Source organism: Corvus kubaryi, unplaced genomic scaffold (assembly GCF_017639235.1).
Source record: "Corvus kubaryi isolate FWS band 111438036 unplaced genomic scaffold, C.kubaryi_AGA036_p1.0 split1-37296, whole genome shotgun sequence".
In the NCBI taxonomy this organism is placed as follows: Eukaryota; Metazoa; Chordata; class Aves; order Passeriformes; family Corvidae; genus Corvus; species Corvus kubaryi.
This window is the reverse complement of record NW_024582075.1, coordinates 3,969,114-3,988,876: the sequence shown is the minus strand read 5'-3', so window position 1 is coordinate 3,988,876 and position 19,763 is coordinate 3,969,114. Positions and strand designations below refer to the sequence as shown.

Genomic DNA, 19,763 nt, shown 5'->3' with positions numbered 1-19,763 from the left:
AACATCACTCCCCCATGCAGAGCTAGAAAGCAATTTTTTCTGCCAGAAAAGTACCATGCCTTTTTTCCTCTGGGATCCTAAAAGTATTACTTGCTGTCCCAGGCAGGAAGAAACAACCTGCACAGTTGTGCATGGAGGGGCATCTGCACAGGAGGGGCAACACAAACCTATGACTAGCAAGACGAAGTTGTGAACTGGCAATGCTCCACAGTAAACTGCTTCTATAAAGAATGCGACTAGTTTGTGAGGCTGAAAACTCTGATGCCTCCATGATAAAGGCTGTGAAGAATGCTTGTATGTTTCCTTTCTGAATCCTAAGGAGCTCCCCACAATCCCTTCCCTTCCCAGCACTGACATGTAGGGTCTCTCTCTCTCTCGTAAAAGGACTTGGCTTTCCTTACACAAGAACAGATTCGGCTTTCCTAACACTGGAATAGGTTACTCCCCTTCTTCACACACATCCTTACGTTCCCCAAAAGCTGAGAACATTATTTCTGCTGCAGGCTCATGGGGACAGATTGTATCTTCCCTCCTTTTTTGGACAGCTTAAAGAAGATTGCTGGTGCTTCCCATAAATAAAAAGCTAGCACTTGATGTTCAAAGGATGACTAAACTTGGAATATATCTTTTAATGTACATTTTAATAAAGCTGACTCGTGACTCAATTTCTCTTAGCCGAATGTTGGTAAGCTCCAAAGGCAGGTATTAGACAGAAAAAACAAAGAGATGTGGTAGCTTTCTCCACATCTGGTACTGGACAAAGAAGATGGAGAGCAAGCTCCTTCTTCCTGGAGTCCGCCAGGCATATTACTTCTTTTTCTGCCATGGAGACAGACCGACTCCCACACTCTTTCTCTGTCAGCAGAGCTAGGCATCCTCCTTTCCCTTGACCTCCCAAAGATAACCGTTTCCCTCAGCCTGGAACAAAGTGAGTTGCCCTGTTGTGTGTTCCCCAGGGGTGGGACACAGTCATCCAGAAGAATTTTGCCTGACTGGAAATGAAAATGAGGACAGAAATCTTTTCACCACAACTTACGCTTCAATCTCTTCTCTTGCTCTGCACGCGCAGAAGTACACAAGGTCAAGCATATTAAGACAAAAATTCTAAGCCATGCATCCCTTGTAAGGTCCTCCTGCCCAGGTCTCAAGTAGGATTAACTGCACTGTGTGAACCAACACACACAAACTGAAAAAAACTGTTGTTTCCAATATGCCGCTTTCAAGGTATTTATAATGCAAACATAGACAAAAGGTATGCTCTCTTTTATGACAAGCCTGAAATAAAGCAGCTCTAATTAGCAAAACCAGATATGGCGTCTGAGGTAGCACAGTTTGCAGAGCAAGGATAAGAAACCTCTCCTTTGGTCTTATTCAGCAGCAAGCAGACTTATGCCCTTCCTTCTTACAACTTTTTCTCTTCGACTCTGCGAATAGATCTATCTGTACAATAGATGGATGAATTGATGATTTCCCACAATAGCAATTTGATTACTGATTGCTACTTTGTCACAAACCAACCACACATCATCTACAGTCAAGCAATGTCCTGCATCATCCGAACAAAACTGTGCACTACACAGCCCTTCAGTGCTATCATTTCTATTGCCGGCTGGACCTTCCTATAAACTAGTGGACTGTAAATTACTTTTTGTCTGCCTTTGCTGAAAAAAATAAAGTTTTGGCTACAACCCATACGGCAAAATACTGCTTGAGATTAAAACAGTGCTACCAATAGAAAGAAAAAAGGAATACCTCCACCAGCAGATATTATTGTACTGGAGTTCCTTTTGGTTACTCTTTCCTCAACTTGTGTTTTATTTCAAGAATGCTATGTGCTGTGCAATTTTTATTAAAAAGGCATTGTCTTGAAAAGTTGTCCACATACACAACACACACATACGTGGGTGAAGGAGATTTTTAAAAATTTTTACAGGTACCAGAGAAGCTGTTCCCAACTGCAATTCTTCTGATTCAAATACATAAGTCTTCTTTGGCCCCATTTTTAATCTAAGCAAACATTTTAGTTACTAAACTGCAAAAATACTGACAGCATTCCTACAGCATAACAGCATCCATAACTGATTTCCAACACCCCAAACTTCTCACATCAACATTTTGGGATCAAATGAATACATTCAACTGTTGACCTCCAGCCCAGTACCAAGTCCTTAAAAACTGAATCATGCACACATGCACACAGATGGGATGCATTCCCTAAGATAGAGGAGCTATTGCTCGCAGTTTCAGTGGGGACACGGCTTTGGAGCACAGTTCTGCACTTCAAGGAGCACAAACATGATGATTCATCTCACTGAGAAAATACTAAACTCAAAATCATGCATTTTTTTCGTTTTTCCATCGTTACCAACTGGTCTGTCAGAGCGACATTTTTTCTAGTTATACGTACAAAAGTCACACAAATAACAGAAGAGTTGTTACTGAATCTTTTCCTAGTCAGATTTTAGAAAAACACTAATGTTTGAGAAATCCTGCTCAGGATCTGGGAACAGACTACAGAATTAACCACTCAGTCTTGCTTCAGTACCAAGAAGAATGATGCCCCACATATTTCAGTTGTCTTATGAAAGATTTCCATCATTCTGTCCAATCAATCAAGTTAAGTTATATTTAATGTCTAGATTCAAACATCTTGGCTTAACCAGAATAATCTAATCATCACAACAAATTCACATTTAAAAGCAAACCTCAGTCACAATCTCTTGGACAAACTGAAGGTTTAATGTGCAAACAATTATCAGATTATACAACTAAAAGAATACGTTTCGCTAGCAAGTAATTAAGTTTAAATTCCAGTGTAATGAGAAGGAAGATAGCGAACATTACTGCTCAGAAAGAGAGAAAACAAGGAAGAAGGAGAGAAAGAGAGAAAGAAAGAGAGAAAGCAAGAAAGAAAGAAAAGAAGAAAGAAAGACAAAAAATCAGTATTGAAGGACGAGAGTGTCATGAGCACCAGGGACAAAACAGAAGAACAAGAACAGCCATCTCAGCACATTACAGCTTTCTGCTAAAGCCACAGCCAGATCTGGTACAATATAAATGGCAGCAGCACTTCCCTTGGGACTGCAATGTTGTGTGAAGCTTCATGCAAAACACTTCACTGATGTCTCTTTGGGACCAGAGGAGGCTAAAGGTCTTTTTTAGCTAACTGCTCTAATCCTCCCATCACCTCCTCCCAAACCAACACTTACCGTCTTCTTCAAAAACAGCAGTAGTTAAAAGCCTAACTATGCACTGCTTCAAGGATCTCACACTTGGTAAAGCTCTGGAAGTTTCATTTCTACTAAAAATAAACTTCATAAAGCTTACTAGTCTGTATTTTTGGTATCCAAAAGCAATGAAGGCTCCTGAGAGACTAGCAGGTATCCCTGAAAAAAGGAATAAACACCACCACACCTCAGTCTTGCATTGCTTACCACTTACTCCTCCCCTCCCCTTATTTTGCTGACAGCAAGATGGACAATACATGAAAATTTGATTCTCGGTAAGCTGAGTAATGCAAATTAGCTTAATGAAATAGATGACTTTGTGTATGTCCCTTTGATACTGATTAAGCTCAAGTATCCACTCAGCTAATGACTAAAGCAATACCATGAGAGCTCTTGTGGAGGTGTCATAGCTATACTTTTTTTTTCAGTAGCTCTTTGCTCAGCATTTATTTCTACCTCAATCCCCCTGTCCAGGCCAGCCTCCAAAGAGCAGGCAGGAGCAGTCAACAGCTTAAGACATGAGTGACGTAACATAAAAATCTGCAGTTACTTTACACAGCTTGGGCCTCAACATAAAAAGGAGATATGCCTTTGTGCCTCCAGTTTTCAAAGCAGATTACCAGTGTGCTGCAAGGGGCTGCTTTGACTCTGTAACTATAGCCATCTTAATAATGATCTGCTCCATGGCTGCCTACTGCTGGTGCCCAGACAGTTTAATCACTATGCATTCAGCTGTAGAGAACTAGCTATCCTTCCTGTCATTTGAAACATGGGACATGTTGTGTGAAGGCGGTGTAAACGAGCTTCCCCTGAACTAGCTGGCAAATACACTTTCACCATTTAAAGCCCAAATTATAAAATAGACCAGTAAAAGGGATAATGCATTGCCTCTTGCTACAAAAAATGCTTCACCTCTGCTGCACTAGATGAACAGTCACTCCTACCAAGCCCATACATATATTATTCATTGAGCACCAGCTGTGTGCTTGGCACTGTACAGACACAGAGAGATGTGCTCCTCACTCCTGGGAAGCTTTTACAGTCTAAAGTACTGGAGTTTGGCATTCATTCTGCCTGTAGAAATCCCATTGACTTCACTATGGGGAGCAGTTGCAGAAGCAGGTATTATGGCATTTGTAGAGCCAGTGTAGTATCAACTGAGAGGTACAGTGAGAGGTAACATTCAAGCTGTGTTCCTACAGGAGCTGTGTTTTAGGCCCTGAGGAAACTACTGTGAAGACTGACACTGAGAGGTTGGAATGTACTAGAACATATCATGCAAAAGCAAAAAGATGATGCAGTGTCCCAAATCCCCTTCGTGCTGATGCTGGCTGCATCTGCCCACACCCCACTGCTGTGTGGTTGCTGTCTTAGTATTTTCTCATACTATAATGCTTTCAAGGCAATCCTGATCCAGTAACATCCAGTGATGGACGAAACAATACCCTATATCCTCCAGTGCTGGGGATTTGCAAGCACTCGTAGCCAAACACTACATGCAGGCCCAGCATGAGTGAGAATGAGGCATGAATCACCACCACAACATCCAAAACATATTCTAGGCTTGAAATGAAATCCTACTCTCAGACTTGTACAAAGATTTCCACAATGAAGAATATAAGTGGCTGAAAGTACAGTTCTATTTACATGTGGTGGATGGAAGAACCTGGAAAAGAAATGGGGAAGAGCAAGAGCAAAGCGGGGAAAAAAGGAAGCAGACCTGAGTGCAGGCACTGGGAAGAAGAGAACAAATACTGTGAAAACTGGGAGCTGGAAGTTCAGGCAGGTGAAACAGGCTAAGAAGGGAGAGCTGTTATGGCACCTGGACATGTAGGGAGATAAAAGATTGGCAAGTGGGAGAAAGCAAAAAATAAAAAGGTGAGAAGGGTCTTTCAAAATTAAATAGCTGTAAAAAGGCTGTGAGGCAAAAGGACAGATGCAGGTGTATGTAACAGGATCTCTAGAAATGAAGGAATGCAACTATTAGCAAAGGGAGAAGAAAGAGAAAAGATTCAGAGGATTCCTAAGAAAATGGAAACGAGAAAAGGACATCAGCTGGATGGAAGGAATCAAAGAAATAAGAAAGCACATTGTTTAAGGCTGTTGTTGTGTATCACACTCCTTTTCATTTGGAGTGTGTGCTTGGAAATTTGGTCTCTCGGGTCTGTGATATTTTTGTTTCTTTACTAACACATCAACTTTTTAAACTCACAGAAGTGTTCAGAGAGAGAAAAGGACAGAAGGAAGTCTTCTGTGTATTGACTGATGCCACGTAGCACAGGAGGCAATGATGTTGTCTTCCCAGCAGCTGGCTCCCAGGAAAGCTGTGGGTATGAATATGATGGCTATGTCAAAACACAGTTCATGGTTTGTGTCTTGTGCCTCACTACAAGATAAAAGACAACTCCCCAACACTTCTGTCAGCATCTTGCTGATCACAAGCCATCTAAATACATTAAAATACATTAAAAACCTTCCTAAATGCACTCTTGAGTCCAGTGTATCTGACATTCAGAGTCAGCAATCACTGCATTTGTCTCAGAGATGAAATTTAATTACAAAGGAAGGGGAAAGTAGTATTTAGATCATGGGTGAGAAGACATGTAGTCCACCAAACAGCATTCTTATATCTACACTGAAAAACCTGGAGACTTACTGAGCCAAGGGAACTTTGCCTATGCAAACTGTCCTTAGGCTTCAGAGATAAAGGATTTGGCGACTGGGCCCAGCCCCCTGTGTGTATCCATGTGTGCGTTGATTTATATAGTAATTGTGTCTGTCGCCTGTAGCACTGGGACTTGTTATAAAAACACAGGAAAACATCCTCCTGCCCAGCACTACCATAAACCTCAGTCAGCAGCTTCCTTGGACTGGACTGACAAATGGCCCACAAGGAGGAAGAAAAGAATTCTAATCCTCAAGGTACAAGAGAGAAGAGCAAGAGGAGAGGGACAGAAGTGGGGGAGAAGGAGAGGCAGAGTGAAGGGAACCTTCATGAAATAAGAGAGACTGGATATATACAGTAAGCCCAACACAATATGTACCTAACCTGCCTCATGAGAGTTGAGTGGGTGAATCTAACTGGAATAGACCTCTATTTTCATACAGCTGCAAAGAAGCATGCTTCCCATGAAACCGTCATAAAACCCTCATCTTCAGGGTTGATTTAAAAATTGTAACTCAGCTGTTGCAATTTGTATCGGACTTGAATTTGGCAACCGCAGACATCAAGTCAATTCAAACTGAGAAGGGGACATACAATGCTCCGTTTTACAGCCTGAAATTGTACTTTCAAGGGTTTAAAATGTTTTCTACACCACTACAAAGTGAATACAAAGTATTAGGTTAGTTTTTAAAATGCAAGTTTAGTTTAGTTCTCAATAGTCTGTAGAAAGATTGAAAAGATCCACTTGGAAATACAGAAAAGTCAGAATTTTTATTCTCAAAAAAACCCAACCCCCTGACCCCCCAAAAAACCCAAACCAACAAACAAAGCACAGATATTTAAGACAAGAACATGTAAGTCCTTTGATAGTGGTATGTCACTTAACAGCCAGCCATGCTGTTATCAAACTCACTGCTTGTTTGCATACAGTCATTCATTAATTTCCATGCTTTTAAAAAAAATTGTGTCATATTCTAATGGGGTTGTATCTCCAACACAAGGCACAAAAGTTAGTATCCCACATGGCAAAGATCAGGAGCTGTGCACTCTTACACTTTCAAACTGTTAAAAATATGCAAACTGTGTGTCTGGATCCTGAAAAACATAGGCAGATGAAGCTGCCATTTTATTTAATAGAGTCAGTGGGAGCGTAGCCAGCAAGTCAGACCTTATGAAATTAATATTCTGCACTAGCTAGGCTGTGAGTTTATGTTATAGGATGTGTTGGGCAGCGTGAAACACAACATACCAAATTCAGCCTCACACAATCTTACAGCAGGAACGTTCTGTTTGTTTATATGGAAACGTTACTACTAAACAAGCACTGGAACCACTGAAGTCTGGCTGTTAGGAATTTGTGTCCTGATGCTGATGTCTTTAAAAGGCTAGTTAGCCACACACACACTTTCCCTCCCTGAAGCCACTCTTTCACCTTCTTGCCTGATTCTGAGAGAAGCCTTGGAAAATAACTATCTTGCAGGCTGAGCTAAGTAAACCCGAAAATTCACAAGTTACTGGGAGCTGACAACCACCTATACACAGACAATGTGATCACACATGCCTTGCTCCTTTAGGATGTCAGGCTAAAAATACAGCCATTTGCATTAATTACTAAGAAGAATTTTAGCTCTGAACTACAGTGGGAATTGTACCCTTAGTTGCACAGAGATAAATTTAGGGATGGAGGATGAATGAGGCTGAGCTATCTCTGATCCCCCTCTCTTGCAGATTTCAGACACTTCCTTCACCCTGTCCTGACACAGTTGTTTGTGCTTAATTTTAATTTCCTGTTAACTCATAAGCAAACAAAGCACCCTCTCCACTAGCTCTGCAATCCCGGCTTGGCTGACTTTAAATAGATGAGGCTGACCAGATACTGGCCATCAGCTCAGCAAAGAAAGAGCCATTGTGTGAGAGACCCGCAGTCGCCGCCAGGGACCCAGACAGCACACTGCCCATCACAGCCTCACTGCCAGCGTTGAAGAGGTGGTTTTGGAAGACAAGAAACATGGACCTTTATCACGTCGGGAAAAGGGTCATGATGCAAAAATCGCAGAACAGATGCTGGCAAGTAGACAAAAATTTGTTATGTATTTACAAGGATTGTAATGGGAAAGGTACAGGCAGAGTAAATACCTCAATCCTCCACACAGAGATGTGGCAGATCTCCAAGCCCAGCTTCTCCTGAAAAACTCAATGTGTCAGTGTTACCTGCAGGTACTACTTCAGTGTCAACAGCAAGATGTTCTCAGCAGCAGAATAACAGCTGCACAATAGGAGCAGCAACTGAATGGTTGAACAGCTCTTTTTACAGGCATGGTGTGACAAAAACCTGGTGTTCTTTTGTGCTTCACAAAGCCCCTACTTTGCTGACTCCAAGTTCAAATCTCACGGGCTATTAGGAAAAGGAAGAAGGACAATGCATTAACATGCATGGTAGAAAAGAATGTGCTCTATTCTGGAAACCAAGCCTGCACTAGAAGCTGTGTTATGTCCTAAATACCAAGGCAGAAGCTCCTTTCATGTCAATAAAAAGGTATGTATTTTGGCATGCAAGGATCGTACATTTTGTCAAGTGTAACTCAAGCTTGATTTTCATGATGAGGTGCTAAACTGAGGGTTTTCCCCTCACTAGTGCTCCCCAACAGGGACAAACACAGGAGATACAAAGCTATCACCAATTGGTGGTCTTAGAATTTATTTTTTAAAGGTTGGGAAATGTGTGATTTTTACCAGTTCCCAATTTTTTCTCCCCAAAGAATAAATCAGCCAAATAACTGATAGGTGAAACTCCCTTAAGATTGCTTAGTCGAACCCTGTTAGCAGACAGCTAAGCCACTGCTGACTAATTTGAATTGCCCTTGAGGAACAAGAAGCAAAACAAAATAAAGCATCAGAAAATAAAAGCAGAGCAGAACAGGAGTGGCTCTTCAAAGTGGAAAGTGAGTAGCAAAAAGAAATAGCAGGTCTCAAAAGTTCCAAAAGTTTTTGTTTGTGGATGTTATTTTTGTTTGTTTGGTTTTTTTTTTTTTTGTAGGATTTTGTTTTTGTGTGCGTGTGGTTTTTTTTTTTTAATTTTTTTGGGGTTTTTTTTTTTTTTTGAGTGGTGGGGGGGCAGCTCTTTAATATTCTCCTCTTAACATTCAAAGCCAACTTCTACCCAGGAGTGGGATGCCAGGTAGATGTGCTGAGCAATATATGGGAGATTCACCTGCAGCCACCTGTCCACCAGCACATTATCTCATCTTTGGGTCCCCCTGTCCCAATCTCACTTATGACTTTGCTGAGAATTCCAGGATTGCCCAAGACCTATGTTTACATATTTGCAAATCAGTGTTGCAATGTAGTACCTGCTTCACAAGGAAGTTACAAGCTTCCATTAATTCCTATAATGTACTTCAAGACAGTCAAATAAAGGATGCCAGGCAAGAGTATGATAATGTTATTGTGCCTTGGGAATCCTTCCCTTTCCTAGCTGGCACAATTCTACATTTTACCCGCTTAATTTTAATCTCTCTTAGCCCTTGGGCTACAGTTTATTGCTCTGTCTCTAAATTGAGGCAAAAAACCTCTTTGCAAATATATTTCTACGAGCAAAGCTGAGTCAGTGTCAAAGTTTTGAGTGTAAACTACAGGAATTCAAACATGCCAAACTGACAGTAACACAAAAACTCAGTTGCCTCAACTCTGCTGCAAAAACTCTTTACGGAGCTCACTAAAAGATGACAAAGTGCTTGAAGGTCAACAATTGCTTTTGTGCCATATGGGCTGAAGGCTGAGCATCCCTGTGAACACTTGCAGAGATTTGGGGGTGGGGACAGGTGCAGGTGCAGGCTGTAGTGAGAAAAAAACCAGCAGTAAAGGAAAGCTTGAATTACATGCTGGCCTTGGTGAAGCAAACTACTAATTAACTGAAATTAGCTGAGTTTAAAAATCATGAACTTGTTGGAAGTGAAACCAGATAATGCAGTCCTTCGGTCTATCAGTCATACAAAAACAAGGTGTTCATTTTGAGAAGAAAAAGAACAACTGCAAAGAGATTTCACTTGAAAGCCACGATGTTCTGAATAAATAATTTGTATGACCATACATAGAAGGATGACACAAATCATGCAACACATACATTATACAACTATATATACTAAAAATATAGTTGAAGTAACTGCTAGAAAGATTGCCATGGACATAGGAAAGGGTTAATTATTATGTACTGAAGATGATAATCCAGCCACATAACTTTTGTCTTCCAGCACTTAACAAATTATTGTCATTACAAGTTCAAACACTGTAGTAGTTCTAGCACACTTGCTGCTGTCTTACATTTGGCTGGATATCTAGGACAGGAAAAGCTCTAAATTCTGCTAGCTGCAAAGAAGATTGAATTATCCACATGGGAATTCTCCTGTGTAGCTGTATCACACCCTTGTTCCCATGTTTTTTTTGCTTTCTGCAAGCCCCATTAGAAAATTAGTGCTCTCTTATTTCAGTGAGTTATTTCACTTTCCAGGTTTCATAAAATCCCTCCAGTCTCAAGGAGAGCATTTAAAAATGTGCAACAAACCCTACTGTGGTGGAACGTAGAAAGTGCTTTTGATGGTCCAGAGACTCTGAGGACAATCTCAGCCCTCACTGATGTTTATTCACTGACATGGTGCTCCTTTCAGCAGACCAAAACAAAGGACTTCAAGCTTCAGTTTACCAGAAGATATGCAGTCTGCTAGTCCCAGCAAAGGATACCATGCTAGCAGTAGTGAAACCTATGTAGGAACTCTCCCTGTTTAAATTCTCCTCTGCAGCAAAATTCCACATTAGGGTCATCCCACTAAAGTAAAAGATTCTTTCCTAACTGCCACCAGGTTGACTCATACTAAATAATGGTATTGGATTCAGTGGTATAATTCCTGACTTCCTCTGCTGTGAGAATGAAATAAGTTACAACATGCTTTTTACTAGAATTCAATGGACAGCTAAACTCCATGGTTGCCATCAGAACCCATACGTTTTTAGCCTTTGCAGTGCTTAATAACATGGTTTTTACTAAGCAAGCTGTGGTCTTTCCTCCTGAAATAATAAATAATATATTTAATGCATATTGTCTACTGCCCTCACACTTCAATTTTTTTGCTGTTTTTCTCTTTGCCTAATGAATTGAAAAGCCTGATTTAAAAATGGCTAAGGAGAACAGGTAAGTTCAAGTTTGAAGAATTCTTGTTTTCAAAAGTCGCACTCATGAAGGTCGTGGCATTTCCCACATCAAAGAACTTTCAGAATACCTTAATTTCACCTTTTTTTTTTTTTTTTCTGACAGGATTTGTATTTCATTCTTTGCTCCTTAAAAAGCTCAGTTGTCCAGTTACAAGGCTCCTTTCCCTTTTTGCACTCACATTTGTTGACTCAACTTGTGATGAATAATCAACACGTTAAAACAAGCTGATAAATCTGAGTTTCCATAGATCCCAGCACTGTGACTAGAGACCTGTTTGAGCCTATGTGGTACTTTTGTTTATTTGAAGATTATAGTAAGTTGTGCAGATGAAATAAGGGGAAAAGCATATGCCTTCACCTTCTAGCAAGAAGTTCATTTGAAGGCAATTAAGGTGATGACAGGTTTGAAAGAGTGCCAGCTGCAACTGGCGCAACTTTAGAATATGAGAAGGTGTGCTTCTTATTTTTTTCTGGCCAGACCTGAGCAACTGTATCCTGGATACACTCCTTGTTAATGTACTGATACAACCCTTGTCACTAGGGATTCCAGCTGGACTGTTCTGGGATTCACCTGCAAGCTGAACTTGGGACATCAAAGGTGATTGGACTCTTCCAGATTTTCTCATCCTCCATTTCCCTTTCCATTTTGAGAATTTGTTTTCAGTTGAAGGATTACCTCCATCTCTGCTTTCACCTTTGTTCGTCATTAAAATGAACAGAAGAAACTGCAAGCTATGTACATACCAGAGTTAGTATAAAAACGTTTAAACTACTACAGGCTTTCCAAACCAGGAAGTAGCATATACTGCTCTTAGATACACACAACTGATGTGTGCACTGGTACTTCTTCTGAATTCCAGCTTTCAGAGCAGCAGAGAAGGCAGCCTTGATCCACATGTGAGAAGAGATGGATCTGCATCAGAGGCAGTTCTGTCTGCTGCCAGTTCAGAGGTCTGAGAGCACAGACAGGGAGTAATGAAGGGCACCCCTGCTGTTTCATCCCCAGATAAATCTACACGTTCAGAACAGTCTGCCAAGAACCTGGAACAAAATCACAGTTAGTGAGAGTTTTTCCACTGACCTCACAAGAACAAGTATTGGTATCTTGCTGTGAGGCTCACACTCATACTGACGTGACCAGGAAAGCACCCATTTTTCCTTAAGATGAAGAACAGCAAAGCACCCATTCTTTTAAGATGAGGATATGATGATGGATATTTCTGCCTATTTTGTACATAAAGTCCATAACAAAAGCTGAAAAAGATGCAAGTTTAGCAGCTAATCATGTAGTTAGATCTACAGATGATTGGTTCCACTGACACTCATTCCCAAGCACACACCATAGCTAACATTTTCTGTTGCTGCAAGAATAGGCATCATTAAAAACCATTTAACTATCAAAACAGCTCTGCTAGTGATGATTATTTTTGTATTAGCAGGTTAATTATCAAATTATTTTCAATGATACAAAAAAATGAACACAAGTCTTTTCCTTCAACGTAAGAGTAAATTTTTGGTTTAGTGGTAGTTGCTGGTGTTGGGAAAAATTAAGAACAAGCTGCAACTGGAACTCCAGCTGAAATCCTGAACCCCATCCACATTGTGTTCACATTTGCATAAATAATGCTTCATTTCTATGCTGGGCTTATTATTTTCAAAGTAAGTGTGTTTATTAATACGATGTAGGGATCAATCAGCAAATAAATTATCTTCTTCTCAGGGATCTCCTAAACTCAGAGGATTCAGGTTTTCCTCAAAGACTGATTCTACAATGGCTCAAAGAGCCTGAAGATCAGACCTCTTAAGATGTTATCACATACTAGAAGACAAGGGCAAATAATCAAGAGGTAAAGAGTCAAAATTTAAGCAAAAAATAGAAGAAGGAGAAGGCATCACTGCAATCAAGATGTAGAGAGAAACGCAGTTGAAGTTACAGAGGGAAAAGGAGAAGGCTTGAAATATGAAACCTTCAGAGGAAGAAAGGATTTGGTTGAACTGCAGTAAATATTAGAAGCTTGTACTGAGATACGGAGAAAAGTCAAGACAATTGAAGAAAGATGTAAATTCAAAGGTAATTCTTAAAACATACTAATCTTCCAAAGCATGCAGAGTTAAGACTCCTTCAGAATAAGATCATTCATGCAGGGGTCAAGGCAGTTTAATTAAAACCTAGTTGTACATAATGAGTCTTACCAATCTGTGTCCTGGAGAATAAGCACATGGTGACATACAGAAATGGAGATATAAGAAAATAAGACACAAAGGAAATAAGAGACCTGAAAATATAAGAGACCTGAAAAGTCTGTTTGGCAAAATAATGGTGAGACTCCATCCTAGCCAATGAGATCCTCATCTTCTGACAACCTGTACCCAGTTTCTCCAAAACCTGCATATGCATTGCTGGTAAATTGTAAAGGTTTGTTCTGCAGGTTCAGGAAGAGATTACATCCTAGAAGGTTCCTGTGGATGTGAAGATCACATAGCCTGCTGTGACTAATCAGCTGGATATCCTGTGCATTACTACAGGAAATAATGAAAAGCAGCAGAGGCATTTCAAGTAAGAGCACAGGATATTTCACCTCCCCTGTTCCTGTTATTTTAAAATTTAGCTTAGAAGGTAAGAGCACAGAACTTTGACACAAAATGAACTGTTCCTTCACACACAAACCCGCTTCCCATCTCAATCCTGCCAGCAGAAATTTGCAAGTACCACAAATTCCTTTCCAGCCACCCATGTGACACCTGGACACACAAGTTGTTTCTCTTGCTCCTTTCAGACAAAATTTTTGTGATTTTTTTTTGTACTGTAAACTACAAGACCTCACTGAACAAATAAAACAAAAGTTCCTTCTCTCAAGCAACTTGTGGAATTCTCCGATAAGGATATGGCCAGTACAAACAACTGCCTGATGTGGGGTAACTCTTTCCACCATTTCCAGCCAGTCATGTCTGGAGTCTCTATTTACCCTGATAGAAGACGGCTCCAGACCTATCAGCAGAGAATTCAGTCCTGTGGAGTGCAGGTGTTGTACTCCACAAGGCACGCAAGAATGCTGAAGTCTACTGTAATTAGTTTCCAAATTCAGTCTGGCAGTTTATTATGACTTATGTGCAATAAGTAACGAAAACAAAAAAATGTGTCCTAAAATTAAAGAGAGTTGAAAATGAAAACAAAGCTAAGAAATATTTCCTTATCCCTTCTTGTTTCACAATGAAGAACTATTTCTGCTTTTGAACTACAAATCATCAACAGCACTTTTTTGTCCAGCTCATAGAGGTTTTTTGGTTCAGCCCCTTTCAGCATTGTCATCTGGGCTCTGAGGGTAAACTGGACACAGATCTCTGCAGCTGAGCTGCAACGAGATTATTTTCAGAAAGAGAACTGTCTGATGTTGGCACAGAGCTGCCAGGTTGTGTCCTTAACGATTGCTTCCCAAAACACCACAATACGGGAAATAAAGCAGGGAGAGAGGCTGTGAACAATGCCTCTTTGTGTCCTACCGATTTCCAGGAATAGTATGGCCGGCCCCAGGCTGTGACACTGTTTTCACACACCTCTCCCCAGCACATCCCTGAGCCAGGCTTTCATAACCAAGGGCTGCTCTAAGGGGCCGTCACTCCACGTGCCAGGTTCCTGCGGGCTTCTGCCACTCTCGGGAATCTTACAGGCTATTATGTGCAATGGGAACTTTCTTCTAGAGAGTCTGCAGTCAAGGTCTATAGCTTCCCCTGCTCCTTTCAAATCTTGAAAATTACAGTATTGTTACTTCTCTAAGGAAGGAGTTTCAGAGCACTGAAAATTAGCTTTGTGAGGCTGGGTTGAATAATACCTTCTAACCACTGTGAATTCCAGCAGGAAATTAATTCCCACTAACTGACTTTATTTCGTAAGTGTTCATACACTACAATGGTTGGCTGCAAAAATGGTTTCTACAGGAACTGAAGAGGTAAGTTTTTTTCAATGACAAGTAATTATCAAATATTTGGTTTTCTTGTAATGAACAGAAATACCATTTAGCATCATATTAATGTATCTACTTTATCTGGGGACTATATCTTGTATGTTAAAAAAGTGCAAAATCTTAATATCCCTAACATCCATAAATCTATCTGATTAATTTCTGAACATTATCAGGAAATACCTATGTTTATGGTTTTTATAGTCCTTTTCAACTTCTCTACAGAAATACTCTGGTCAATGAGTTAATTTCCTGAAATATTCCATAGGACCAACAAGCACAGCTTTGTGTGAGCTTCATATATAATGTAAAACAACAGTGAGCCTACATCAAACAAGGGAGTGAGTGTATTAGAAGACTCTGAAAAGCAATTTTTAGACTCTGGCAGAGCCTTGTGCTGAGAGAGCCACAAAGGTTCTGCACAAAATCCCCAAGTGACTACTGGTAAAGCTCTGCACATTGAGCTGTGATGATGCTCCTCCTATTCCTGCACTCTAATGCCTACATGCAGTGGGGTAAAAATACTTTTCCTTGTCAGCTTGCACTACAGGAGCACCTTGCTGCTGTGGGCACGGGGCTGCTGCAAGTTCATTCACCAGACAAATTTACTACACTAATTCCCAGCTCTACAGCAGTTTGTTTTAGTGGTGTCATTGCTAGATTGCTATTTTTTTTTTTTTAAGGGTAACCTGCAGATGATACTTCTTTTCCCAGTGATAGGCTGACTACTGATGACAAATTTCTTGTAAAAATTTCAAGAATCTAACTGCAATGTCACCTGTCTCATATTCTAGATGAGCAGTAAAAAACAATTTTGTGAGCGTCATGGTGTTCCCAATTTCCTTCTTGTGCTGCCTGAATTTTTATTGCACTCCTGAATTTTTAAAGTTATTCTAAGAGTTTCTTCTCAGAAGTACAGACTCACAAAAAGACTCCTTGAACTTAAGACGCTTTTTCTTGGTTTATTTTTCCTTTAAATATGCAAAGCAGATGCAGATGTCTGCTTGCATCTTTCAACCATCTGCTTTAATAACTAGCTACAGGACGGACTCTACACTGACCTTGTTTTCCAGTCTCTGAGTATATGGATAAAGCTGTTTAAAACATGATTTAAATCCAACGACTGACTTGCAAAAAGCAGGCCTGGAGTCTGAAGGCACACTATTAGTTTCACACACTGTCTGCTCAAAGGGAATGTCTCCTTTTTTACATACCTGACAATGAGTGAACAGTAACATCAAAGTTTATAAACTCTTTATTTCTTTATTCACCAAGTGATCTTTTGTTTTAAGAGGCAGTTGACAAAGACATACACTTTTTTTGAAGATAACCCAAGAATCACTACAAGATTACTTGCCAGCTAATACAATGGATATTTATATCTTTAAAGAAAAGTTCTCCTGTGTGCCAGTTTTGCTAACCCGTATAATTTTTTATCACAAGGCTATATAACATTGGGTATTTTCTTTGATGGTCTGGCTTCTGAAATGAAGATATTAAATTAATTTTTCAGGAGTAAGAGAACTCTTTGGTCCCTTGAGACATGTTGCAAGCTTCCCTATTTCATCATTTTGAATATCTGATCAGGAAAGCTTGGTAACACCATGTCTCTTCACATTTCCAGAGACTCCAGAAAAACAACACTCCTATGAATGTTACAAAAGACTTTGTGACGTATTTTATCACCACTCATCAGAGACCCAGGTTAAGGAATTCAAACCACTGATAGAAACGAGCTTTCTGAGTACCACTTCTTGCAGACAGAAGTGAGCTTGTTCTGGCCTGGAGCAGAGTTCAGTGCAACCCAGCAGAGCCCATAGAGGGGTGGAGCGGGTTGGGGTGCCAGCACCAGATGGGCTGATTCCACCTGATGCCAGTGGTTTGTGGGGATTTTGCATCAACAGAAGTTGCAGAATCCATTTAAAGAAAAGACCGTTGGTGCCTATCCTTGTAAGCAAAAAGTACAGGTCTGTGTGGCCTGCCCTGCCCTTCGAAAGCATCCTGCACCTTACAGTGCCATCAGGACTCCTTGAATATTCAGCAGTTCTGAAAGTCATGACACCTTTCTTAAGCCTCCACAAGTGCAAATTAAGCTAAACCATAAGAGCAAACCCCTGGAGAAAATAAACCCCTTTATTCGTAAGAGAGGAAAAATTATCAAACACATCTCCAGTATGACATTCCCTTCAGCATTAACCTTTATTATTGAACAAAATAATAAAATCTACAGCTCCCTAGTATTTCCATTAAGAATACAGAGCAAACAATTAATAGTGAACCTCTCCACATCCCTATATAGAAAAGAATATTTTTCTCTGTTTTGAAATAACTGGACAATATTTTTAGTGGTCAGCACCAAGCCATGATCACTGAAGAGATCAGAATCAAAATACCTGTAGGCACAGTGCCTTCCCTGTCAGTCCAGTTTTCCCATGTACAGGTAGAAAATACATCTCAGATAACTAACACACATTCCTCTTCTGCATAGTTGCACAAAGAAAAATTATTTAGCCATAGTTCCATTTTACTTTACAAAGCCTAGATCAGTCCTCATACACACTGAATATTAATGAACTACCAAGAAATAGAAAGCTCATCCTATAGAGCATACACATACCCTTCAACACCTTTCACAGATTTTAATGTCTTCAGATTTTCATAATCTCAATGCAATTTATTCCTAATGCCAATTTCTGAATTTGCAACTTCCTCACAGGGAAGACACAAAGGTAAGTACCACTTGTTTCCATCTAATCTCTGCAAATGCACCATCGAGCCTGATGGTTGCCACAAACTCAGCAACACTTGCGAGGATTGGCAAAAGGTTAAAAATGGATCTACTCCCTCAGGTATTACTGGATACTGCTAGACCTGCAGCCATTTAATCCTTAGTCTTGAAATTAGCATCATGAGGTTAACTGTGGGAAGTCAGTCATTACTAATGCTATAGGGAATGTCCATGGAAATTACTATTTTACCAAGGTGGCTGATGGGTACTTCAAATTTCCCTTTATTATTTGTTGCCTGTTTCCAGCAAAGAGCTAGAGTAGTAACACTGTATTTTTTTCATTCCGTCTGCATACAGAACTCCACCAGTAAATCTTTAGCTGAACAGCAGACAAAGGCACATGTCCAAATTTCTATATACCATCAGAACACTGGAATGGAGATACTGGCCATTATGACCAGAAGTTCACGTACCTTGCTATCCCATCTTTAGCAACAATCATGAACAAGCCTCCAGAAAAGAGCCAAGAACAGAAGCATTACTGAATGCTTGTAGCACTTCACAAATTTAAACTGTCTTATGGCTTTGTGCCATTTTCTACATATTTTTGTGAATATACAAATTTAGTGCTTTAGCTACCTCACGTCTGTCTACAGAGGTGGATAAAGAAGGGAAGAAAGGAAAAATCTGTAACTAATTAAAAATTCTAAACCTCAAAATGACCCAGTCTGAGGGGTTTTTTAATGCACATTAATGCTATACTTCTGGTACCTATGTAAGTCACATGGCTAGGAGTCATGTTTCTCCTAGGAGGTACGGAAATCTCTGTCTCTGCATACTGCAGAGCACTGATGCTTGATAGGGAGCAGTGAGTGAGCAGATACAAATCACCTGGGGGTCCAGCCATCTGCCTCTCACCCTACCAGATCAGAGGATCTCAGCTTCAAACCTATTTCCTGCCTCAGCAAAAAAAATGTGCTTTACCCTTGGCAAATGTACATCCAGGTGGGACACTCTTAATTTGCTGGGTAAAAAGTCAACCTTTCTATCCCAGACTGGGTTGTTTGTTTGTTTGTTTGTTTGGGGGTTTTCTCCTGTAAGAAAATGCCATCCGCCCAAACTATTCAAAAAGGCTGAAATTGCCAAAAGCAATCTTGGAGAAGAATTAGGAAGTAGATGTAAGGTGGTAATAAACGTTATTTAACTTCTGACTGTCATTCATCATAGATGTCACTGAGCACATGTGGCATACAAAAAAAAACATTAAAAAAGGCCCTTCCCACGCAGCTTTTTTTTTTTTTTTTCTTTTTCTGAATTGTAAGTTTGGTCTGGGTTACGTTTTACTTTTTTCTTTTTTTCCCCCTTTTTAATTTTTTTTAAATTATATTGCATTATCTGGCTTAGAAGGAACAAAACAGTATTTTACAAACTTTATTTCAATGTTGATAAAACATAATACAAACTCAGCAATTGCTTACCATATCTCTTCCCTCAAGACCACCCTGAAATCCTAAACAAGTCAAAAGGGCCATACTGAGAATAAATATCAAAGACATTGCCAAATATGCCTTTCTATTTAATTAGCAGCCAAGCTCATTAGCAGAAGAGCTGTATAGGAGAGTTTGCCTGCAGCCCTTGCTGACATCAAGGACTGCAGAGAAGTAGGTTGCAGTCACAGATGCAGAAAGCCAGCCAGTGCTGGCAGCAACAGCAGTAGATGGCAGAGCTGGGGACAGGGATGTCTGTCCTCTGATGCAGGTGTAACTCTGCAGCACACTCTGACGAGAAGTGAGATTTGGCATCTTTGGGGGGCACCCAAGCAATGGATTCACCAGCATAGAGCTCAAGTGGCAGAGCACACCCCTGTTCCCCAGGTGGGAACATTTTCTGCATGCGGGAGGAATGGGTGGGAAAGACAGCCCTTGTCTACAGCATGCGGATGCTTGTCTTGTCCCACAGAGCACCACACGGTGAATAAA

At 40.3% G+C, this 19,763-nt stretch overlaps 1 protein-coding gene across 5 annotated transcripts in view; it reads right to left on the bottom strand.

Moving 5' to 3' along the window:
- The window catches only part of SEMA6A (semaphorin 6A), a 118,999-nt gene that overhangs the window by 80,832 nt on the left and 18,404 nt on the right, over positions 1-19,763 (bottom strand). Inside the window, exon 1 of one of the 5 annotated variants that reach the window (XM_042013227.1) lies at positions 5,440-5,536. The exons of the other annotated variants lie outside the window; for them this stretch is intronic. The gene's annotated coding sequence lies outside the window, so the exon portion shown is untranslated. Of the gene's footprint in view, positions 1-5,439; positions 5,537-19,763 lie in introns of those variants that run through there. 5 annotated transcript variants of the gene reach the window in all.